This window comes from Orcinus orca, chromosome 16, assembly GCF_937001465.1.
Source record: "Orcinus orca chromosome 16, mOrcOrc1.1, whole genome shotgun sequence".
NCBI lineage: Eukaryota > Metazoa > Chordata > Mammalia > Artiodactyla > Delphinidae > Orcinus > Orcinus orca.
The window spans coordinates 53,974,728-54,000,710 of record NC_064574.1 but is presented as its reverse complement, the minus strand read 5'-3'; the positions used below and the strand labels follow the sequence as shown (position 1 = coordinate 54,000,710).

Below are 25,983 nucleotides of genomic sequence, written 5' to 3'. Positions count from 1 at the left end.
CCCACAGATTAACAATGAACGTGGGCTAGGACCAGCCAGCACAGACCATCCACATAAAGAGAAATCTTCGGGGACATGACAGAGCTAGGGCCACAATCTGGAAACAGGTAACTCGTGGAATAAATGTTAAGCTGCTTCTCTTACCACCTCCCAAAGGCTGTTAGACCAGGCACGCCTGTGGCGTTTCTCTCCTGTTTGCAAAGTGTAAACAAGAGGGCTTGTCCTGCCTGCCTGTGTTGAAAGGCATGGGCAGGGTAGAGCACCCGTCTTCTCCTCCCCCATCAGTGCCTGGTCCACGGGGCAGGCTCAGGTGGGTCTCTGACCTCAGCTTACAAGGGAGGCACAGGCTGAAAGGTGGGGGTGGGGGGGCAAGGTGGAGCCCGGGGTCTGCATACAAGGGGGTGGACCAACATAGATCTTTCTCCTGGGGTCTCAGAACCGAGCCCTGTGCCTCCCCCAGTCTTTCCTCTGTCCAGCATCCCTCCCCTTATCTCCAAACCCTCCTTCTACGCCAGCTCCTTCTCTGAGGCCCCCTCTTCCTTGCTCCTTCACCTCCTTTAGTAACTGTAAAAGTTCAGTTCTCTTTGCTTCTTTATGTCCACCCTCCAGAACTGTGCTCAACATTGGAGACACAGTGAGAAGAACAAATGGACATGGTCCCCATGCCATGTAAGGGTACTTACAGTCTGGAGGAGAAGCAGACAGGAATTAGGGAATCACAATCCAAGTAAGGCTACAGCTCCAAGGAAGAGCATATGAGGGCCCTCCGCCTTCTCATTTACTCCTCAGCGCCCACTCCCCCTTACCCAGACAGCTTTATTGCACAGCCCAGGACCCTTGTCCCTTCTCACCTTGCCTGGAACCCTCTGCAGTGAGTCTGTCTGTCCCCTCTCTGACATCTTTTCCCAAAGCCCTTCGTCCTTTGGGCTCCGTTTCCTATGCCTATTCCGGGAACACCACCATCCTCTAGGAATCCGCCTCTGCATGCACATTACTCCCCTTCCCTTGGAACCATTTCCTGTCCCATCCAGACCTCAATCCCTACCTCCTCTAGGACCCCTGTATGTGTGTGTCTGGTCCTGGCTGCCATCCTGAGCTCCAGACCCAACAAACTGTCCTCTCGCTCTCTCCACATGCGTGTCCCACTGACATTTCAACATCACACAGTCCAAGCCACGCCCTCCTCTTTCCACCAGTTGTGCCCCCTCATCTCCTGGGTTGGAGAAGTGCGTCCCAGTTCTGCCAGCCCCCTGAGCCTGAAGCCTGGGTGCCTCCTCTCACTCATCCCCATGCTCCAACCCTCTTGATCCACGGCAGCTGTGCCTCTTGCACTGCACTCTCCCCCCTGGTCTGGTTACTGCATAATAACTGCATAATAATAGATGCTTCAAAGGCTTCTGGATAAGTCTCTTTGTGCTACTGAAAACAATGTGGCTGAAAGCAAAGGGACCAGCAGGACAATTTGGTCAAAACGAATATTCCATGGCTGTTATTTTTCTGAGTGTTGGTCATCTTAGTGTGCCATGATGTGCTTTTAAAGAATTTTTATGCACTAGGATCTGTTTATTCCCCCATATTCAGAGTTTCATTTTATTTTGTTTGTTTAAGAAATCGAGACCTAGTATTGCCAGGCTCAGCTGTAACTAATGGCAGACACTGGGCAATGAAAAGAAAGAGTCTCCTATAAAAATCTCATTCATAGCATTCATCTAGAGAGCCTCATATAACAGTCCCTTGAAAAGCAATGTATGTGCTGCCCTGTGAAAATCCACTTTGCAGTATGTGTGATACTGGAAAGGTAGGGTCTCCATTGAATCCATACAAATCAGGATCCATACTATTTTCCTCACCACTCTTTTCTGAATCATAAATGAAGAAAGCCCCTACTATTCACCAAACTCACCCCTCAAAAAACAACACAAATTAGACATGTATTCTCCTGGGTTTTTTCCTAAACATGTTCAAACATATCTGCCTATATATACATATGCAGATACACATAATATATACTTCTTAATTTTAAAAAGTGGATTGGAGCTGTAGATATTGATCTGAACACTTGCTTTTTATAAACTTAACAATAGAGTATGAAAATCTTTTCCATATAATTCATGTAGAATTGAGTTTCTCAATTCCAGCACTGTTGAAAATTTGGCCTGGATAATTCTTTGCTGTGAGGGGCTGTCATGTGCATTGTGGGATGTTTAACAACATCCCTGGCCTCTACCCACTAAATGCCAGGACCATATCCTCTCCCCCAATCATGACAACAAAAAATGTCTACAGACACGGCCAAGGGTCCCCCAAGGGGACCACCAGTTGAGAACCCCTGGCGTGGAGCCATCACTTCCTTTTTTAACAGCTGCACAGAATTCCATACTACGGATGAACCATATTTTATTTAATTATTCCCCTATTCATCAACATTCAGAATCTATTTTAAATGCATCAGAGGGATCTGATGGTTAAAAAAATATCGTGGCAGCGTATAAAGAGTCATTTTACTTTATCCTTCTCATAAAATTTGAATGATTGTGTATCTGGCTTGTTTAAAACAGACAGGTACTCTGTGTGCATTAGGCAGCTCTATGAGTTTCTTTTATGTTTGTTCTATGACGTGGGCGTTGACAGAATTCCACCTTATGTCAGAAAGAGACGGGTGATCTTCCATGCTATGACGGCATATGGGGAGGTGGCACTCTCATCCACAACTGGTGGGGGAAGCAACCGGTACCACTTTTCTGGTGGCCAGGCAATCAGGCAAAACAGATCAAGAGCCATCACTCTGTCTAACTATCTATTTCTTGTTCAGTAAAATTAGGTGGACATCTACAGTCTGCCCCTCCCCTTCTCTTTAGCCTGGATGAACTCAGTAAAGCTAGATAGCTCTCAAAGATAAATGCCTGGCCCTACTCAGAAAGACAATTAATGAGCTCAGAGACTGCTTAAACGGAGATGAAATGTGAGATTAACAGACGCAGGGCCATCTATCCACCCACCAACAGGCTATCTCCTCCTCACTGCGCTGTTTCATTAGACATCGCCAAGGAAACCCACCGAATGCACCATGGCTATCAGGTCTATTTTTGAGATAATTACAAGGCTTGGGCTTGGATCCACTTAAAGGCAGAAATATGGGACAGAGAAAGATTAAGGTGAACTCTACCCCTTTCTCCTCTGCTGAAAATGTCCCAACAGGCTTTAAAGGGAAGAGAAAACAGCCTGAAACTTTCACCAGAGCCTGGTTGGTTGCTGCAGGAGCTGTGGGGCCCAAAGCTCTAATTCTGAACAGTGTCCAATATAATAATGAGGTACCTTCCCTCCCTGCAGGCTAGTCTCCTCACCCACCCCTTCTGCTCGCGGCGTCTGGGAACACGAGTGCATTAAGGGGAAGGAAGGAGTAGGGAAGAAGGAGAGGAGGAAGGAGGGGCAGAGGACAGTGCAGAGCAGGATCCTGTGTCTCTTAGCATCACACCATTGCACTCTCTGGAAGCTCAGATGTTGCCACTCCACGCATCACTCTTAAAAATGGATCTGTCCTCTGCTCGCATGACCTTGCAAACAGGGAGACCGTGACGGGGTGAAGTCAACTCTGGGCCGGCTTTCTTGTTTCCTCTCCAGGCTGCAATCTCCTAGAAGGCACAGCAAGAATGCAAAACAGCAGGGAAGAACCCGGTTTGCTTGCGGCATCTCCATCCCTCTACCCAGTGGAGTATTTCTGCAGACACTCCTTCCCCGTCATCCGTTTCGTGAGCAGAATTTCCGCCTTGACATCTGAGGGTGTCCCTCACTCCCCACCCTGATGACAAGGACAATGACACTGGGATATCAAGCAACAATATTCATAATAGCTGCTGCACAATGCCCAAGCAGGTGACACACTTTGCTCCTGCAACAGGATTAGAACTTGGGTTAATCTTTGTACTTTTCCTTGGTGCCCCTCCTTATATAAGACTTTCCATCAATCAGAGGCCTCCTCCTTGCCTCTGGGAGGATTAGGATTACTTTAGCAGGAGTGAAAAGAGAAAGAAACAGTGTTCAGTCTTTTTTGATATCCAAAGGCAGCTGCCAATCCAATGCCTACAGAATAATCTTGCCCTTTGAGGGAGATCACATAACCCAGGATGAGGAGCTCCATCACCATGTGGAAAGAGTCTTCCACAAACTGCCACCCAAAGACTGTAGGTGGTCCAGAAGGAGTCCTGCTCACGCCCCAAGCCTTTGCAGAGCCCCAACAAAACCTCTCCATGTGCCCGCCCCCTTTTCACGGGTGCCCTCCTTTTTCAAAGGAGACTTATAGGCCGCTTAAAAGATAGAGGGTGGGCTTCCCTGGTGGCACAGTGGTTGAGAGTCCGCCTGCCGATGCAGGGGACACAGGTTCGTGCCCCAGTCCAGGAAGATCCCACGTGCCGCGGAGCGGCTGGGCCCGTGAGCCATGGCCGCTGAGCCTGCGCGTCCGGAGCCTGTGCTCCGCAACGGGAGAGGCCACAGCAGTGAGAGGCCCGCGTACCGCAAAAAAAAAAAAAAAAAAAGATACAGGGTGAGGAAGAGAAGTTGTAATGGTGTAGACAGAACAGTGGCGAACTCCCCCCATCATATGTGAATGAAAACATTTAATCCTCACAAAAAGACCACAAGAAAGGTGGATATTATTATCATGTCTGGTTCACAGATCATGAAAAGAGAGAAGTAAAGGTCCCAGGGTCCCTGTGGTTGGCGAGATAGGATTCAGACCTGCTTTGTCTAATTCTAATTCCAAGACCTCTCTTGTCCCCAGATTCTTTCACATAAATGAAAGGTCACACTTGGCATTGTCCAGAAGGACACACACTTGCCCTCAGGGAACTTCCAAGTGACTTGGGAAGGCAAAAAAGTATTTAAGCAGAAGTGAAATATCATAACAGGCAAGGAGCAGAACACTCCAGATGAGGGAAGAAAGTCTGTCAACCGGGTCTCCTGGAAAGCAGATGTCAAGGTGGAGTTAACCATGCAAAAGGTTTACTGGGGAGTAACACCTGAGTGGGAGTTAAATAGTGTCCCCCCCTCAAAATATGTTCAAGTCCTAATTCCCCAGAACCTGTGCATGTGACCTTATTTGGGAAAAGGTCTTTGCAGATATAATCAAGGTAAGATGAGGTCACACTGGACTGGGGCGGGGTAGGGAGGGAATCCCTAAATCCAAAGACAGTGTTCTTAAGAGAGAAAAGGAAGATTTGAGACATAAGAGACACACAGACACAGCGAAGAGGGCAATGTGAAGACAGAGGCAGAGACTGGAGCGATGCAGCCACAAGCCAAGGAACGCCTGGAGCCACCAGAAGCTGGAAGAGGCATGTGGGGTCCCCTCTTAGAGCCTTTGAAGGGAGCATAGCTCCCTTGATTTTGGACTTCTAGCCTCCAGAACTGTGATAGGATAAACTTCTGTTGTTTTACAGTGCCAGTTCGTGATCATTTTCTGCAGCAGCCACGGGACACTGACACAAGCCGTGCAAGGAGAAGGGAGGAGGCAGGATGCGACAAGGGAAGCTGTCAGTGGGGATGCAGACCTGACAGTTCCTGGCCGCTCGCCAGGGACTCCAGAGCCAAGTGCCCATTAGAGGAGTCCTGCATCCGGCAGAAAGGGTCAGGTCCTAGGACCACAGTCTTGCAGTCATTGGTTGGCGCCAACCTGAGAAGAGCAGGGCAGCTCAAGGGCTGAGGCAGGCCCAAGGCATTAACAGCTGGAGGCTGTCATCTGTCCACACCGTTCACAGCTGGGCTATGCATCCCTCTCGAAGGGAGAGTTCTGTGTCTGCCATAGTGTGGACACAGGAAGAACAGGATCAAGGTTCCACCCCACTTTTAAACCCCCCTGTGTGCAAATAAGAGAACAAATAAGAGAACCACCAACTTGGAAGGAATCATTATCTGTCTTGCTATCTCATTCATTCATTCATTCACTCATTTATTCACTCCACCACTATTTCCTGGGGCCTGCTCTGTCCTGGCACTGTGCTTGGTGAACTGGCAATCCAGAGTGAGCCAGCAGCAGCTCCTGAACTCTGGGGCTTGCATCCTAGTTAGGGGGACAGAGCACGCTAAAAGGTGCTATAAGGCAAGGCTGGAGGGACAGGTGGGCACAGTATCAAAGGAGCCTTGGGATCCAGCCCAAGCTGGGAGTCTGGAGTCTTCCCAAGGGCAATGGAAAGTCACTAAACATGACGGCAGGAAGGGACAGGATCACTTTAATTCTCACATGGACAATAGTTTGGATGGAGCAAGAGTAGAGATAGCTTAATACGTTGAGAGGCACCTGTGGTTTTTGCAAAAGGTGACAGAAGTGTGAATTAAGGTGGTGGTGGAGGGAATGAAGGAAAGGAGACAGACTTGAGAAATATTTTGGAGATAGAATCAAGAGGACTTGCTGGTGGGTCACCGTGTGTGTGTGTGTGTGTGTGTGTGTGTGTGTGTGTGTGTGTGTGTGTGTGTGTGTGTGTGTGTGTGTGTGTGTGTGTGTGTGTGTGTGTGTGTGTGTGTGTGTGTTGCAGGCCAGGGGGTGGGGATGGGAAAATACCACGACCTCTTGTTTTCTGAGTTGCATATCTGGTGCAAAATGATAGGTGATGCTAATAATTGAGCAGGGAATATTTGGGGAGAAGAAAAAATTGGGGGAAGAGTAAGAAAGTGTTTGATAGGCACGGGACAAGTGGACACATGACATTTGAGATGTCCTTTAGACATCCATTTAGAATGGTCCAGAAAGCAGCTGGACATGTCAGTGTGGGATTCAGATGAGAAGTCTGAACTGAAGTATGAATTTAGGATCTGAGGGACCTTACCAGTTGGTCTAGCAAAGTGCTACGGTTGGTCTATGTCAGAATCTACTTGGTCCCACCAGCCGCATCACAGTGCATAGGGATATGATGAAGCCTTGGGACCCACCTGAACAGGTACGCTGTATCTGTCATACAGGTGGGACAGGGAACAGCTTGTCAGCCATGTGGATGAGGCCCTTAACACAGGGGACAAGGGTCTTCCCTGAAGACCCAGGACCATATCTAACCCAGACTCCAATGCGTGTTCACATGTGGCCTCAGAGCACTGGAGCACAACAGATCGGATGACAATCCTGCCTAGCATGGGCGAATCCAGTCATCAGGAAGAGATGATGTTGACCAGGTACTCTCTGAGCAAGTCACCAAGAGGTCAGGGCGTGGTAAGTACCGCAGGCCAGAGAGCTCCCTTCAGTACCATAGCCCATCCTGGCTCTTCAGAGACACAAGACACAGGATACACCACATGATCCAAGAGTGTTTCAAACTATGGAAGCATCTTGGTGAAGGGGAAAGAGCCTGGGATATTAAATGTCAAGTGGTCCTGGCTTCTGCCACTGAACTATGAGATCCATCAGCATAAGGATTATATCTGCCTCGTTCACTCCTACATTCCTAGACCTAGCCATTCCTGGTACCCATCAGGAGCTCAGTAAGAACCAGTAAGATGGATGGATGGATGGATGATGGACAGGTGGATGAGTGGATGGTGGATGGATGGATGGATAGGTGGGTGGATAGGTGGGTCTAAATTCCATCATGTTCCCTTGTCATTAGGAATAAAGACAGCCAAAATTTAAAATCCTTTAAAACCCATGTGTCCATTTTGATTAGTAGCAACCTTTAAACTCCTCCCTCAAGCAACAGCAGAGGATCATAGTTAAGAGTGTAATCATACTGCCTATGATAGCCCCACCAAGGCTACGAGGCCTTGTGCACATCTCCCAACCTCTGTGAGACTCACCTGTGTGAGGGAGAATAATAATTGTACCTGTTTCTTTGGTCTCTAATGAAATGAAATGAGATAACCCATGCAAATCCCTTAGGACAATGTATGGCAAATAATAGGTGCATGATAAATTGTATATTCCCCCTCCTCCTTTCCTTTCCTCTCTCCTCCTGCCATCAGCCATCAACTCTCACTGTGGAGCGCTGCCCTCCTAGCCATACCACCCATCTGCAGGCCCCTGCAGCCTCTCACCTTTTCTCTTGTTCCTGAGGACCCTAGCAAATCAACAATGACACAGAAAACAACCATACACAGTTAGCACATGCTGGGTTGATTGTGCTAAAGCCTTCATAATCCAACTCTGAGGAAGAGCATCTAGTACTCAATTTTTAAAATGTAATATATATTTAATGCAATATTAATATTTAACTCAATGCAATATTTAATTTGATATTTAATGCAAATAAAAATAGTAAACAGATTTATTAATGATTTACACAAGTACTTGCCTATTCTGTTTTTAAGGCATTTTTCTCCCTAGAAGATAATTTTCTACCCCCCAGAAAGCAAATACAGGAGGGCTTTTGAGCTGGTTCTTGTATGTGGGAGAGAGTTGTCATCTTGTGGGTGGGCTTGGCCAACAAGCAGCAGCCATGGCTTTCATTTATTCATATAGTTAATGAGGGCATACTATGTGCTGGACACTGGGCTAAGATCTGATGGGAAGAGAGAAGGGTCCTTATTCTCTCAGAGCTCACAATTCACTGGGAAGTAAGATAAAATTCTGTGACAAATAAAATAAGTGCCAGGAAGGAAATCTACACAGATAGTCACACTGAGCACTAGCAGGGCACCCAACTCAGACTTGGGTGGGGGGATAGTCAGGGAAGGCTTCTTGGAGGAAGAAATATATGAACTGATATAATTGGGAGAAAGGGAGGAAGAACATTCTAGGCAGAGGGAAGAGTTGACTCAAAGGCTGCTAGGGACTGCATGTTCGTGTGCCTCCAAAATTCACATGTGGAAGCCCCAATCCCCAGTGTGACAGTATTAGGAGGTAGAGCTTTGGGGAGGTTATTAAGTAATAGAAGTAGAGCCCTCATGAATGGGATTAGTGCCCTTATATAAAAAAGAGACATGAGAAAGATGATATATCTCTTCACCATCTGAGGGCACAGTGAGAAGGCAGCCGACTGCAAGCCACGAAGAGAGGCCTCACTGGGAATCAAATTAGCTGGCACCTTGATCTTGGGCTTCCAGCCTTCAGAACTGTGAGAGATAAATTTCTATTGTTTAAGCCACCCAGTTTATGGTAGTTTGTTATAGCAGCCCAAGGTGACTAGGACAAAGGCCTTCAGAGACAGGGTTGTGCCAGAGGCAAGAGAAATTCAGAATGAATGAAGAAGAGAAGTAGGGGTGAGATTGGGTCTTGTGGGACACGAGAATGGGTTTGGATATTATTCCAAGATGATGAGACTTACACGTTGGAATGACCGGGGCTGAACTTCAGAAGTAACACACTGACTAGAAGACAGTTCTACAGCCCATATCTATTAAAGTAATCAAAAGAAGAGAGGTGTCAATGGAAATGTAAAGAAAATAGATTCAAGAAATATTTAGGACACTGAATTGACGGGTCTTGGTGACTGGGTGTGGCAGGTGAGAAAGAGGAACAAAGCAAAGACATGTGCGTTTTTAACATGAACAACTGGGTGGATGCATTAAACGATGTTAGTTGTCAATATCATTGTCATCACCACTATCATCATCATGACTGATGATGTCTTGGTGCCACTCTTGGGGACAACACAGAATAAGTCTATTTCTACTTCCACAACCTGTCAGATCTGTTCCCCCAAATAAATGTAACCCATGGAAGGTGCCAAGGGTGATGATAGACAAAGGGGTTTCACTTGGGTTCATGCTACATGAGCCAAACAACCCAACAATATGAGATCACTTACACGTGGAATCTAAAAATAATACAAATGAACTTATTTACAAAACAGAAACAGACTCACAGACATAGAAAACAAAGTTATGGTTACCAAAGGGAAAGGGATGGGGGTAATAAAATAGGAGCTTGGGATTAACAGATACACACTACTATATATAAAATAGATTAGCAACAAGGATTTACTGTATAACACAGGGAACAATATCCAACATACGTAATAACCTATAATGGAAAATAACCTGAAATATATATATATGTATATATATACACACACACATATTATTGAATCACTTTGCTGTACACCTGAAACTAACACAATATTGTAAACCAACTATACTTCAATTAAAAAAAAAGAATCCTAGCCGAGCCCAGCCTTTCAATCATCCCAACCCAGGCACCAGACATGTGAGTAAAGAAGTTTCCAGATGGTGATGTAGCTTCAAGCTGTATGAGTCACCCCCAGCCATCTGAGTCTCCCTAGCTGAGGCTCCAAACATTAGAGGACAGAGACAAGCTTTGCCCTGTCCAAATTCCTGACCCACAGAATCGACAAACACAATCAAATCATCATCTTATTTTACTGCTAAGTTTGGGGTGATTTGGTAAAGAGCAACAGATAACTGGAACAAAAGTTGTTTTCTAGACGTGGGATGCCACTAAATCAAAACCCAGATCATGTGGCATTCACTTGGTGACCATGTGACAGACCTCCAGGAAACAGTTGGTGAGGGCAAGAAGGAAACTATTATTAGAAGCTGAGGAAAAACGAGTTCCTTGTTCTGTAGTGGAAGAAAGTTTGACAGCACTATTGGTTGCAGTCATTTGGAAACTAAAAGTGTTCTGAATGAACTCAGGGATGCATCTAAGGAGATTTCCATAGTATTGAAGGTGTCTTCTGGCTTCTCCTAGATGCCTGTATTAAACTGAGCAAGGACAGAGCTCAATTAAAGAATAAATGATATCATTTGGGGAAAAGTTGGGAGTAAATACAAAAAGCCAAGGACAATCTTTCCACCCAGCAAAAGGCACTCAAAGTAAGAAAGGACACATCAATTCCAGATTGTTATCATAACACTATGCTTGTTCTGGAGTAAAGATGAGGTCAATGGTGACTGACATCCATTTGTTAAAATCTCAGAAATTTCAAAGAGGACAGAGAAGCAGGGAGGGATAAATTAGGAGTTTGGGATAAACAGATACAAACTACTATATATATAAAATAGATAAGCAACGATATTTTCTGTGTAACAAAGAGAATTATAGCCATTACTTTATAATAACCTGTAATGAAATACAATCTGCAAAAATACTTAATCACTATGCTATACACCTGAAACTAACATAATATTGTAAATCAAATATACTTCAATAAAAAATAATCTCAGAAATATTTAAGGTGGTGCCTCCTAGAGACCATTTCAGTCAAACAAAGTCCCATCTGAGAATCTTAAGGAGGTACTTGAAGACAATAGATTTTCTAAGGATATTAAGTGTGCTATCCCACAGAAGCTCCACAGGAGGCCCAATTACAGAAGGACTTATCTCAGAGAGATTTATGTGTGTAGTTTTGGTCAAATGAAACAGATAATGAATTGCCACATAAGAAATCCACAAAGTCTTTAAAGTAATTATACCAGCCTGGACTAAGAAGAACTGAGATTGTACTAATAAAAGGGGTTCTGTGGATCCCCAAACTTCTACAGACGGAAAGAAAGTTGAGAAATCTACTCAGCTGCAAATATGGCCTATTTCTTATGGGGGTAAAAGAAGGTGACTCAAAGGTCAGAATCAAGATCTCAGAGGATGGAGCCAAAAGCCACAAAAATCATTCCCAAAGACCTGTTTTGAACCTTTATCAAGAAATGGTCCTTAGATGCGAAGCTGAATTTTAGAATTACTATGGGCAACTGACTGCTATGTTTTCCCCTTTTCTTTGAATAATAACTTTTATTCACTTATCCTACACCTGTCTCATCATTACATATTGTGTAGAGAGGGGGAGCAGATAATTTGTGTCTTCAGTTTACAGGTCTTCAGATCTAGAGGAACTATATCCAAGGAACCAAACTCAAGGATCCTTATCCACATCTAGACCTTAAATAAGGTTTATGATATCCTTGGCCTCAAGCCAAGCTTGATGGTACAGTGGGAGATACTTTTAGGGGATCTTAGGAGAGTCAAGTATATTTTGCAGGTGAGATAAATGCAAATAATTTGTAGCCAGATAACATACTGTGTTGGTTTTAGAAACATGTCCCCAACTCCTTTAACACCCTATTGGGATGTGGGAGCCATCTCCCCTGAGTCTCTAGCCTGCTGGCCCACCTGGCAGGTGTTAGACTTGCCAAGCTGCATAATGCGTGTGCCAACTCCTTTAAATAAATGTCTTTCTATATATTACACACCCTATTGGCTGTGTGCAGTTCAAGTCCAAAGGCCTTCTGCTGCAGAATTCCCTCTTGCTCAGTGCAGGTCTTTTGCTCTAGTCAGACCTTCAACTGGTTGGCTGAGGCCCACCCACGTTATGGAGAGCAGTCTGCTTTGCTCGAAGTCCACCAATTTAAAGGTAAATCTCATCCAAAAATACCCTCACAGGAACACTCAGAAGAATGTTTGGCCACATATCTGGGCACTGTGACCCAGTCAGTTTGACACACAAAATTAACCATCACACTGGTCCAAACCTCTGATCCAGAAATTCTCTGAGTTTAATAAAATAGTTGTTGTTTTATGTTTTTTTAGTGTGGATTATTATATAGCAATGCAACATTAGAACACCCCTTAGAGTCACTACTTTGGGAAAAATCCTGGTGTTCTCCTTACTTTCTGTAAGTAATAATAAATCCTTCCTTCCCCTGAAAAAAAAAAATTAGAACACTCCTTGATATAGACTCCTACAGAGGAAGGCATACAAGACTTTGGCCAGGCAACTCTGTACCTGAAACACTGGAAGTATGCAATCACTTAGTGAGAATACTGCATTTCACTCTAAGTCAGCAAGGACAAGGAATAAAATCCAAACTTCAAATAAAACCCAACCTCCTCACACAGGATGCCATGAGCCCCAGCCCACCTCTCCAGCCTACCTCCTTTGATTCTCCCTTCCTGGAAGACACCAAACTCTTCCCATTCTCTTTGCCTAAGATACTCTTCCCTCACCTTTTTCGAACTTGAGAACTAAACTAAAACAGTATGATCCCTGACCACCCTATCTAAGGAAACCCCCCAATGAGCAAAGGGATAACAAAACCCTTCCTCCTTCTGTATGAGAACTTAACCTTCAGTTAACTTCCTAGCACTGTCTCCCTGGTAAACTAATTAGCTGAGATGTCAATTCTATTACTAGGCAACATTACCCAGAGTATAACTGACCTCTCACTGGTATGTTGCATCCGGTCTAGGAATAACTATAAATGAACTATGAGTACCTGATGGAATGCCATAATTTTGATGTCATTCCTCTGTATTAGGATGCTCCTTGCAGAGTTCCTGAGAGCTCTGCTTATGGCACTGTGACAAGAGATACTGGCTCCTGTGACACATGCAGCTTCTAAGCCAGGGCAGAGCCGCCCCTGCCCAAGTTCAAGTCTTCTTGCACTGATGCTGCATGAACCACTGAGGAGGAGGAACACCTGATGTTGCCCTAGCAGCCAGCTGGGTTTCCCATCCTCTATCCTCCTAGAGCTTGTGATGCTAAGAGTGAACTGTGGAATTCTTATGAGTCTGAATGTTTAGTTGAATCTAGGAAGACCCTTAGTGCACCTCCCTACTCCCATTTTCTCCCTCGTATCACCCTGTTTTTCCTTTATGGCACCTTTCACACTTAGTTTACTAATTACCTGTTAGTTTATTGACTGTGAACTCGAGGAGGTCAAGGACCATGTCCATCTTGTTCACCACTGTAAACTCAGCACTTATCCAGCTGCCTTCACATAGTAGGAGCTTGATAAATATTGGATGGATGGGGTTTCCCTGATGGCGCAGTGGTTGAGAGTCCGCCTGCCGATGCAGGGGACACGGGTTCGTGCCCTGGTCCGGGAAGATCCCACATGCCGCAGAGCAGCTGGGCCCGTGAGCCATGGCCGCTGTGCCTGCGCGTGCGGAGCCTGTGCTCCGCAACGGGAGAGGCCACAACAGTGAGAGGCCCGCGTACCGCAAAAAATATATATATATATATGTATATTGGATGGATGGAAAACGTTAGAGGAGGAAGTTGCTAGAAAGTTGTAAGAGACAAAGTAAGAGGTAAACAGAATCCAAATTGCAGAAGACCTTATTCGAAGTGCTCATGAGCAGTGAAGTACCCTAAGGACCTTGAAGAGACGCAGGAGAGAGGGAGCTTCAAGATGGCGGAAGAGTGAGACGTGGAGATCACCTTCCCCCCCACAAATACATCAGAAATACATCCACATGTGGAACAACTCCTACAGAACACCTACTGAATGCTGGCAGAAGACCTCAGACCTCCCAAAAGGCAAGAAACTCCCCACATACCTGGGTAGGACAAAATAAAAAAGAGAGACAAAAGAATAGGGACGGGACCTGCACCACTGAGAGGGAGCTGTGAAGGAGGAAAGGTTTCCACACACTAGGAAGCCCCTTCGCTGGCGGAGACCACGGGTGGCGGAGGGGGGAAGCTTCGGAGCCACAGAGGAGAGCGTGGCAACAGGGGTGCAGAGGGCAAAGCAGAGAGATTCCCACACAGAGGATCAGGGCCGACCGGCACTCACCAGCGCGAAAGGCTTGTCTGCTCACCTGCCGGGGTGGGAGGCCCTGGGAGCTGAGGCTCGGGCTTCGGTCCAATCGCAGGGAGAGGACTGGGGTTGGCGGCGTGAACACAGCCTGAGGGGGCTATTGCGCCACAGCTAGCCGGGAGGGAGTCCGGAAAAAGGTCTGGAGCTGCAGAAGAGGCAAGAGACTTTTTCTTCCCTCTCTGTTTCCTGGTGCGCGAGGAGAGGGGATTAAGAGCGCCGCTTAAAGGAGCTCCAGAGACAGGGGCGAGCCGCGGCTATCAGCGTGGACCCCAGAGACCGGCATGAGACGCTAAAGCTGCTGCTGCCACCACCAAGAAGCCTGTGTGCGAGCACAGGTTACTGTCCACACCTCCCTTCCAGGGAGCCTGTGCAGCCCGCCACTGCCAGGTCCCGGGATCCAGGGACAACTTCCCCGGGAGAACACACGGCGCACCGCAGGCTGGTGCAACGTCATGCCGGCCTTTGCCGCCGCAGGCTCGCCCCGCATCCGCACGCCTCCCTCCCCCCGGCCTGAGTGAGCCAGAGCCCCCGAGTCAGCTGCTGCTTTAACCCCGTCCTGTCTGAGAGAAGAACAGACACCCTCAGGTGACCTACACGTGGAGGCGGGGCCAAATCCAAAGCTGAATCCCGGGAGCTGTGCAAACAAAGAAGAGAAAGGGAAATTTCTCCCAGCAGCCTCGGGAGCAGCGGATTAAAGCTCCACAATCACCTTGATGTACCCTGCATCTGTGCAATACCTGAATAGACAACGAATCATCCGAAATTGAAGAGGTGGACTTTGGGAGCAACGATATATATTTTTTCCCCTTTTTCTCTTTTTGTGAGTGTATATGTGTATGCTTCTGTGTGTGATTTTGTATAGCTTTGCTTTTACCATTTGTCCTAGGGTTCTGTCTGTCCGGTTTTTTTTTTTTGTTTTTTTTTTTTTCTTTTTTTAGTATAGTTTTTAGCACTTGTTATCATTCGTGGATTTGTTTTTTGGTTTGGTTGCTCTCTTCTTTCTTTCTTTTTATTACATTTAAATTTCTTTTTAATAATTATTTTTTATTTTAATAACTATTTTATCTTTTTCACTCTTTCTTTTTTTCTCCCTTTTATTCTGAGCCATGTGGATGAAAGGCTCTTGGTGCTCCACCCTGGCATCAGGGCTGTGCCTCTGAGGTAGGAGAGGCAAGTTCAGGACACTGGTCCACCAGAGACCTCCCAGCTCCACGTAATATCAAACAGCGAAAGTCTCCCAGAGATCTCCATCTCAACGCCAAGACCCAGCTCCACTCAACGACCAGCAAGCCGCAGTGGTGGACACCATATACCAAACAACTAGCAAGGCAGGAACACAACCACACCCATTAGCAGACAGGCTGCCTAAAATCATAATAAGGTCACAGACACCCCAAAACACATCACCGGATGTGGACCTGCCCACCAGAAAGACAAGATCTAGCCTCATCCACCAGAACACAGGCACTAGTCCCCTCCACCAGGAAGCTTACACAACCCACTGAACCAACTGTAGCCACTGGGGGCAGACATTAAAAACAACGGGAACTACAAACCTGCAGCCTGCAAAAAGGAGACCCCAAACACAGTAAGTTAAGCAAAATGAGAAGACAGAGCGACACACAGCAGATGAAGGAGCAAGGTAAAAACCCACCAGATGAAACAAATGAAGAGGAAATAGGCAGCCTACCTGAAAAAGAATTCACAATAATGATAGTAAAGATGATCCACAATCTTGGAAATAGAATGGAGAAAATACAAGAAACGTTTAACAAGGACCTAGAAGAACTAAAGAGCAAACAAACAATGAGGAACAAAACAATAAATGAAATTTAAAATTCTCTACAAGGGATCAATAGCAGAATAACTGAGGCAGAAGAAGGGATAAGTGACCTGGAAGATAAAATAATGGAAATAACTACCACAGAGCAGAATAAAGAAAAAAGAACGAAAGGAATTGAGGACAGTCTCAGAGCCCTCTGGAACAACATTAAACACACCAACATTCGAATTATAGGGGTCCCAGAGAAGAAGAGGAAAACAAAGGGACTGAGAAAATATTTGAAGAGATTATAGTTGAAAACTTTCCTAATATGGGAAAGGAAATAGTTAATCAAGTCCAGGAAGCACAGGGAGTCCCATACAGGATAAATCCAAGGAGAAAAATGCCAAGACACATATTAATCAAACTACGAAACATTAAATACAAAGAAAAAATATTAAAAGCAGCAAGGGAAAAACAACAAATAACATACAAGGGAATCCCCATAAGGTTAACAGCTGATCTTCCAGCAGAAACTCTGCAAGCCAGAAGGGAGTGGCAGGACATATTTAAAGTGATGAAATGGAAAAACCTACAACCAAGATTACTCTACCCAGCAAGGATCTCATTTAGATTTGATGGAGAAATTAAAACCTTTACAGACAAGTAAAAGCTAAGAGAATTCAGCACCACCAAACCACCTTTACAACAAATGCTAAAGGAACTTCTCTAGGCAGGAAATGCAAGAGAAGGAAAAGACCTACAGTAACAAACCCAAAACAATTAAGAAAATGGTAATAGGAACATACATATTGATAATTACCTTAAATGTAAATGGATTAAACACTCCAACCAAAAGACGTAGACTGGCTGAATGGATACAAAAACAAGACCCATATATATGCTGTCTACAAGAGACCCACTTCGGACCTAGGGACACATACAGATTGAAAGTGAGGGGATGGAAAAAGATATTTCATGCAAATGAAAATCAGAAGAAAGCTGGAGTAGCAATTCTCATATCAGACAAAATAGACTTTAAAATGAAGACTATTACAAGAGACAAAGAAGAACACTACATAATGATCAAGGGATCAATCCAAGAAGAAGATATAACAATTGTAATATTTATGCACCCAACATAGGAGCACCTCAATACATAAGGCAAATACTAACAGCCATAAAAGGGGAAATCGACAGTAACACAATCATAGTAGAGGACTTTAACACCCCACTCTCAACAATGGACAGATCATCCAAAATGAAAATAAATAAGGAAAAACAAGCTTTAAAGGATACATTAAACAAGATGGACTTAATTGATATTTATAGGACATTCCATCCAAAACAAAAGAATACATGTTCTTCTCAAGTGCTCATGGAACATTCTCCAGGATAGATCATATCTTGGGTCACAAATCAAGCCTTGGTAAAATTAAGAAAATTGAAATCGTATTAAGTAACTTTTCCGACCACAACGCTATGAGACTAGATATCAATTACAGGAAAAAATCTGTAAAGAATACAAACACATGGAGGCTAAACAATATACTACTAAAAAACCAAGAGATCACTGAACAAATCAAAGAGAAATCAAAAAGTACCTAGAAACAAATGACAATGAAAACACGACGACCCAGAACCTATGGGATGCAGTAAAAGCAGTTCTAAGAGGGAAGTTTATAGCAATACAATCCTACCTTAAGAAACATCTCAAATAAACAACCTAACCATACGCCTAAAGCACTTAGAGAAAGAGGAACAAAAAAAACCCAAAGTTAGCAGAAAGAAAGAAATCATAAAGGTCAGATCAGAAATAAATGAAAAAGAAAGGAAGGAAACAATAGCAAAGATCAATAAAACTAAAAGCTGGTTCTTTGAGAAGATAAACAAAATTGAGAAACCATTAGTCAGACTCATCAAGAAAAAAAGGGAGAAGACTCAAATCAATAGATTTAGAAATGAAAAAGGAGAAGTAACAACTGACACTGCAGAAATACCAAGGATCATGAGAGAACACTACAAGCAACTATATGCCAATAAAATGGACAACCTGGAAGAAATGGACAAATTCTTAGAAATGCACAACCTTCTAAGACTGAACCAGGAAGAAGTAGAAAATATGAACAGACCAATCACAAGCACCGAAATTGAAACTGTGTTTAAAAATCTTCCAACAAACAAAAGCCCAGGACCAGATGGCTTCACAGGCGAATTCTATCAAACATTTAGAGAAGAGCTAACACCCATCCTTCTCAAACTCTTCCAAAATATAGCAGAGGGAGGAACACTCCCAAACTCATTCCACGAGACCACCATCACCCTGATACCAAAACCAGACAAAAATGTCACAAAGCAAGAAAACTGCAGGCTGATATCACTGATGAACATAGATGCAAAAATCCTCAACAAAATACCAGCAAACAGAATTCAACAGCACATTAAAAGAATCATACAGCGTGGCCAAGTGTGGTTTATCCCAGGAATGCAAGGATTCTTCAATATACACAAATCAATCAATGTGATACACCATATTAACAAACTGAAGGAGAAAAACCATATGATCATCTCAATAGATGCAGACAAAGCTTTTGAAAAAATTCAACACCTATGTATAATCAAAACCCTCCAGAAAGTAGGCATAGAGGGAACTTACCTCAACATAATAAAGGCCATATATGACAAACCCACAGCCAACATCATCCTCAATGGTGAAAAACTGAAACCATTTCCACTAGATCTGGAACAAGACAAGGTTGCCCACTCTCACTACTATTATTCAACATAGTTTTGGAAGTTTTAGCCACAGCAATCAGAGAAGAAAAAGAAAAGGAATCCAAATTGGAAAAGAAGAAGTAAAGCTGTCACTGTTTGCAGATGACATGATACTATACATAGAGAATCCTAAAGACGCTACCAGATAACTACTAGAGTAATCAATGAATTTGGTAAAGTAGCAGGAAACAAAATTAATGCACAGAAATCTCTTGCATTCTTATACACTAATGATGAAAAATCTGAAAGTGAAATTAAGAAAACACTCCCATTTACCACTGCAACAAAAAGAATGAAATACCTAGGAATAAACCTACCTAAGGAGACAAAAGACCTGTATTCAGAAAATTATAAGACACTGATGAAAGAAATCAAAGACAATACAAATAGATGGAGAGATATACCATGTTTTGGGATTGGAAGAATCAACATTGTGAAAATGACTATACTACCCAAAGCAATCTACAGATTCAATGCAATCCCTATCAAACTACCAATGGCCTTTTTCACAGAACTAGAACAAAAAATTTCACAATTTGTATGGAAACACAAAAGACCCCGAATAGCCATAGCAATCTTGAGAACAAAAAATGGAGCTGGAGGAATCAGGCTCCCTGCCTTCAGACTATACTGCAAAGCTACAGTAATCAAGACAGTTTGGTACTGGCACAAAAACAGAAATATAGATCAATGGAACAGGATAGAAAGCCCAGAGATAAACCCATGCACATATGGTCACCTTATCTTTCATAAAGGAGGCAAAAATATACAATGGAGAAAAGACAGCCTCTTCAATAAATGGTGCTGGGAAAACTGGACAGCTACATGTAAAAGAATGAAATTAGAACACTCCCTAACACCATACACAAAAATAAACTCAAAATGGATTAAAGACCTAAATGTAAGGCCAGACACTACAAAACTCTTAGAGGAAAACACAGGCAGAACAGTCTATGACATAAATCACAGCAAGATCCTTTTTGACCCAACTCCTAGAGAAATGGAAATAAAAACAAAAATAAACAAATGGGGCCTAATGAAACTTCAAAGCTTTTGCACAGCAAAGGAAACCATAAACAAGACCAAAAGAGAACCCTCAGAGTGGGAGAAAATATTTGCCACTGAAGCAACTGACAAAGGTTTAATCTCCAAAATATACAAGCAGCTAACACAGCTCAGTGTCAAAAAAACAAACAACGTCCAAAAATGGGCAGAAGACCTAAACAGACATTTCTCCAAAGAAGACATACAGATTGCCAACAAACACATGAAAGAATGTTCAACATCATTAAGCATTAGAGAAATGCAAATCAAAACTACAATGAGATACCATCTCACACCGGTCAGAATGGCCATCATCAAAAAAATCTGCAAATAAATATTGGATGGATGGGGCTTCCCTGATGGCGCAGTGGTTGAGAGTCCGCCTGCCGATGCAGGGGACACAGGTTTGTGCCCTGGTCCGGGAAGATCCCACATGCCGCGGAGCAGCTAGGCCCGTGAGCCATGGCCGCTGTGCCTGCGCGTCCGGAGCCTGTGCTCCGCAACGGGAGAGGCCACAACAGTTAGAGGCCCGCGTACCGCAAAAAACACAAACAAACAAACAAAAATCTGCAAACAATAAATGCTGGAGAGGGTGTGGAGAAAAGGGAAGCCTCTTGCACTGTTGGTGAGAATGTACATTGATACAGCCACTATGGAGAACAGTAGGTAGGTTCCTTAAAAAACTACAAATAGAACTACCATACGACCCAGCAATCCCACTACTGGGCATATACCCTGAGAAAACCATAACTCAAAAAGAGTCATGGGGGCTTCCCTGGTGGTGCAGTGATTGAGAGTCCGCCTGCCGATGCAGGGGACACGGGTTCGTGCCCCGGTCCGGGAAGATCCCACATGCCGCGGAGTAGCTGGGCCCGTGAGCCATAGCCACTGAGCCTGCACGTCCGGAGCCTGTGCTCCGCAATGGGAGAGGTCGCAACAGTGAGAGGCCCGCGTACCGCAAGAGAGTCATGTACCACAATGTTCATTGCAGCTCTATTGACAATAGCCAGGACATGGAAGCAACCTAAGTGTCCATCAACAGATGAATGGATAAAGAAGATGTGGCGGGCTTCCCTGGTGCCGCAGTGGTTGAGAGTCTGCCTGCTGATGCAGGGGACATGGGTTTGTGCCCCGGTCCGGGAAGATCCCATGTACCACCGAGCGGCTGGGCCGCAACAATGGAATATTATTCAGCCATAAAAAGAAACGAAATTGAGTTATTTGTAGTGAGGTGGATGGACCTAGAGTCTGTCATACAGAGTGAAGTAAGTCAGAAAGAGAAAAACAAATACCGTATGCTTACGCATATATATGGAATCTAAAAAAAAAAAATGGTCATGAAGAACCTAGGGGCAAGAAGGGAATAAAGACCCAGACCTACTAGAGAATGGACTTGAGGACACAGGGAGGGGGAAGGGTAAGCTGGGACAAAGTGAGAAAGTGGCATGGACATATATACACTACCAAATGTAAAATAGATAGCTAGTGGGAAGCAGCCGCGCATAGCACAAGGAGATCAGCTCGGTGCTTTGTGACCACCTAGAGGGGTAGGATAGGGAGGGTGGGAGGGAGGGAGACACAAGAGGGAAGAGATATGGAGATATATGTATATGTATAACTGATTCACTTTGTTATAAAGCAGAAACTAACACACCATTGTAAAGCAATTTTACTCCAATAAAGATGTTTAAAAAAAAAGAGATGTAGAAGAATCTCAGGTAAAAAAAAAAGTATACGTGTATAAAATGGATCGCTAATGAAGACCTGCTGTATATCACAGGAGCCCTACTCGGTGTCTGTGGTGACCTAATGGGAAGGAAATCTAAAAGAGAGTGGATGTGTGTATTTCTATGGCTGATTCACATTGCTGCACAGCAGAGGCTGGCACAACACTGTAAAGCAACTATACTCCAATAAAAATTAATTTAAAAACAAAGTAAAAGTATACGGTTTACATTTCAGAAAGGTCATCCTGGCAGCAGTGGGGGGAGGGGGGGAAGGGAGCAGGAGAGATGAGGGACAGGGGAACAATTAGAGGACTATTATAGCTAACAGTCCTGGTGCGAGGCAGTGGGATGGGGAGGACAAACAGTCTCAAGAGATGTTTAGGAAGCAAAATCTGGAGCACTCAGTGACCAATTTAAATGTGGGAGGCAGAAAAGTGGAGGAATCCAGTGACCATGGAATGGACACTTGGGAGACTAGGCCCATGTGTTGATATTAATCTAGAGAGGGACAAAGAAGGGGCGATGGGTCTGGGGGCAGGAGAGATGGTGAGTTTAATCTTGGACCTTCCAGCAGCGATGTCAGCCACACAGCTGGAGCCTGGAGACAGGGAAGCTGGGTGTCAGCACATATGGAGGTAGTTGGGGGCCACGTGCACGATTAAACCCATCCAGAAAGTATGCAAAGTGATATTTTAAAGGGCCAGAGATAAAACTCGGGTAGTCTGGTGTAGAAAGAAAAGCTGAACAGAGGAGCTAAGAGGGATCCTGCGTGGAGCTGGACCAGAATGAGAGAAGATGCATGTCTTTGAATCCTCATGACACTGTGCTCGTACATCTATCATGGAACTGATTTCTTTCTTAAATAACAGTCATTTCTGTTTGTATCTAATCTCTCTAAAGTAGAGTAGAATTCCTTACCATCTTTGAAGTCCTGCACATAGTAGGTCCTTAATAACCTCCCCATATCTGAACTGTCTGAAGATGGGGGGGCGGGGGATCACTAATTAGTTTCAATCCAGACTAATTGCTTTTTTAAAGTCTCATATAAATCTGACTTTTAATAGGTTCTGAGAATCGATGTTTCATTATTTTTTGCCACAGTGGAGTTTATCCCTGTTGATGGGTCATTACAAATCATCGCTCTCTGAGAAGTCCCCTTTCTATCTCTCATTTCCTGACTTTTCAGCAGGATATCTTTGTTCTTGAGAGTGAAGGAAAAAAAAATTAAATGGGTCTTGGAAATTAACAACTGGGAGCAACCAGACCAGAGGAAGAGAAGCTTTGGTTCTCTCAAGGAGCCCACTCCAGACAGAATCCTATTGCTCAAGAGGAATAAACAGAAGGCTCTGTTTGGGGCCTCCATCAAACTGATATTTTCAGTGTATATCTGCCATTTGTTGAGTGCCCACTGCATACTGGGTACTGGCTGAGCTGTTTACATGTGACCTCATTTAACCATCACAACAATGAGAGGCGTGGACTATGGACCATGGACTATGATCAGCCCCATTTTCCAGATGGGGACACTGAGGCTCAGAGAGATAAAGGAGCCTGTCCAGGTCATGGAGCTATCATGCTTCACAGGCCTGCTTCAAAGTCTGTCCACACTCCCACAAAGCAGGCTGCTGTGCATCCCTGGTGTATATGTTCAGCTGAGTCACTGGGGCCCCAGAGGAGCTCATCTAGAAGTCACAAGGGGTCTCAGAGCATCCCCCGCCCAAATGTCACCTGGGAGTAAGAATAGTGACAAGTTTCCTCCTTACTCTGACCTCAGACAACAATCCTTTCTCTTTTCCCTGGCACTGAGATTCCCCTGTAGAACCATTTGTGTACAGCCAAGCAAAACGGTGCACCCCAGGAGAGCAAAGAAAGATCTGATGCCAGAGAGCCCTGCCCCTCACAGTCCCCTGATTTTTACCGCAGCAGGGTCTGAGCATGAAAGAACCATCAGAAGGGGAGTTCCAAACTGGTTAGACTCTCTCAGATGTCTACGTGCCAAGGCAGAAGAAATCAACAAGCAATAAACCTGCAGGTGATCCATCATCATCCATCTCACTGAACCCTTCGTAAATCTCAGGGTCTGTGGATGTAACCAGGACCCAGGGCAGTGAGCTGGCCCCTTGTTACCCCACTTCCATTTTCCTTCTGTGGTGAGAGTGCCAGGAGGAAGACAGCACAGAAGTTGCAATGGCTGGGAATCCCGTAGGACTGGGTTTGAACACTGCCTGTGAGACAGTAAGCATATCATCTCTTCTACCCAAGCCTCACCTTTCTCATCTGTACAGTGGGGTTAATTATAGCTCCTGTCTGCTCAGATACAAGGAGCTAACGCCTGGAGGGCACTTATTTATCCCAGTGCCTAGTGAACAGTGAGACCTCAGCAAAGCTTAGCTGTTATTAATATCTTTACACAGACTGCAAGTAAAGAGCTCTGCAAAGCTATAGATAAATTAGGAGGGGAGACATAAAAAGCCTCAGGGTGGCACACGTACTTCTACATTTCCAGTTCAATATTAGACTGTTGTAAGGAGCACAGAGCAGACTTGGCCCAAATCCTGACTCTGTCCCTCTGGATCTTGAGCAAGTTACTTAACCTCTCTGAGCCTCACAGAGTTTAGGGTCTAGTGTGAGAGAAAGGTAGACAAATAATTATGCAAATAAACATATAAGCAGAAAGTGAGATTTGTGCTACCGTGGGAAAGGGAAGGAAAGCAGCATGACTGTGAGAGCGTAAAAAAACAAAGCAACCTGTGGTGGACTGCCTGCTGGGATGAGGGGCAGCAGTTGGGGGAGACTTCCCTGAGGAAGATGAGGCAAATAGGAGACACTCAGGTAAAGAGGACTGAGGGAACATTTCAAGCAGAGGAACAGTATGTGCAAAGGCCCTGTGGTGGAATGGAAGATGGTCTGGATGCGAATCCCAAGCTGAAATTGGAGAGGCAGGCAGCAGGCAGACCCTACAAACTTCAGGAGTAAATGTCTTAGAGGGCAGAGATTTCTATCTCTTGATTTAGCCCAGATGCCTAGAGCAATGCCAGGCACATAGATAGTGCTCAAAAAATATTTGCTGAACTTATAAAATGCGAGCTCATATAGCTTATTTTTAGCAAGTCAGCCACTTACGGGTGGATGCACCTTGCATCAAGCCCTGACCCATGGTGGGCAATGCCAGAGGGAGGTCCAGGGTTCTAGACTTTCAACAGTCATGGGAGGCCACTGCCCAGGATCTTTAATCCTGTCTGGGCCAGAGGCACAGAAAACACAGGTGTGCCATGAAAGGCCTTGGAAAGTAAGAGGCTTTCCTTGTGAAGTAATTTTCAGGGAAATTCTACACTTAACAGCCCACATAGGACAGATGTTTATTTCCCAGCTGTTCATTATATTTCAATGAATAGCCCCCATTTTGTGGTAAAATGTCCCCAAAACATCTAATTCAGGTTCTTTGCCTCTGGAACACACAAAGCATTTCCCTTCTGTCTTTGACCCAGTTAGGAGTGTGGGGTTTGGGAATGACTTAGAGGAGGACTTCAGACCTTAAACTGGGGTCCAGTGAAGGTGCAGACATGGTGTCCGTGTCTAATATTATATCACTCAGAGTTGAACAAATGGAGGTTTCGTTCTCAGAATCTCAGAAGACTAGGCTGCTCCCTCCTGGCAACCAGAACACCTCCTAACTTAGGAACCTGAGGTCAAAGGGCATCTGCAGTCCATTGCCTAGGAACTGACCTCCATCACATATTCACTTCCCATGGCCACCATGTTGCCTCATATGACCTCACCACCAGCCTCAACTGATTAGATGGAGGCTGAGACCTGACCCAGAGGGAACAAATCCATTGGATGACAGGCAAGCAATCAGATTCACTCACACAGAATGAGCGGGAAGAGGCCATAGTCTGAGTCGAAGGCAGATGAACTGAAAAGTCATACAGCAAAGGGTGGTGGCAGCCACTTTGGCTGTGTACAGCCATGTGCCAGACACAGAAGAGAGTGAGCAGTGAGCAAAGCCAGATCACCACCAGCTACAGAGAAAAAGGGGGGTGGATATGTCCTGAGAGAAGCTGATGGCAGTCTGCACAAGCCAGAAAGAGAAAGGGGCACAGAGAGGGTAAGTCACAGACCTAACGTCACACAGCTGTGCCTGAGCCAGGATTTGAGCCCAAGCCTAACTCAAGGCTACTGAGTTCTTACAACCACACACAC

At 44.8% G+C, this 25,983-nt stretch overlaps 1 protein-coding gene and 1 long non-coding RNA gene across 12 annotated transcripts in view; one reads left to right on the top strand and one right to left on the bottom strand.

The window, feature by feature from the left end:
- LOC125961530 (uncharacterized) overlaps positions 1-20,799 on the top strand; it is a 199,756-nt gene extending 178,957 nt beyond the window's left edge. Inside the window, exon 3 of the long non-coding RNA XR_007472355.1 lies at positions 20,724-20,799. This is a non-coding gene — a long non-coding RNA (uncharacterized LOC125961530). The remainder of the gene's footprint in view (positions 1-20,723) is intronic.
- RBFOX1 (RNA binding fox-1 homolog 1) overlaps positions 1-25,983 on the bottom strand; it is a 2,185,863-nt gene that overhangs the window by 1,965,107 nt on the left and 194,773 nt on the right. The gene's annotated exons all lie outside the window — the stretch shown is intronic.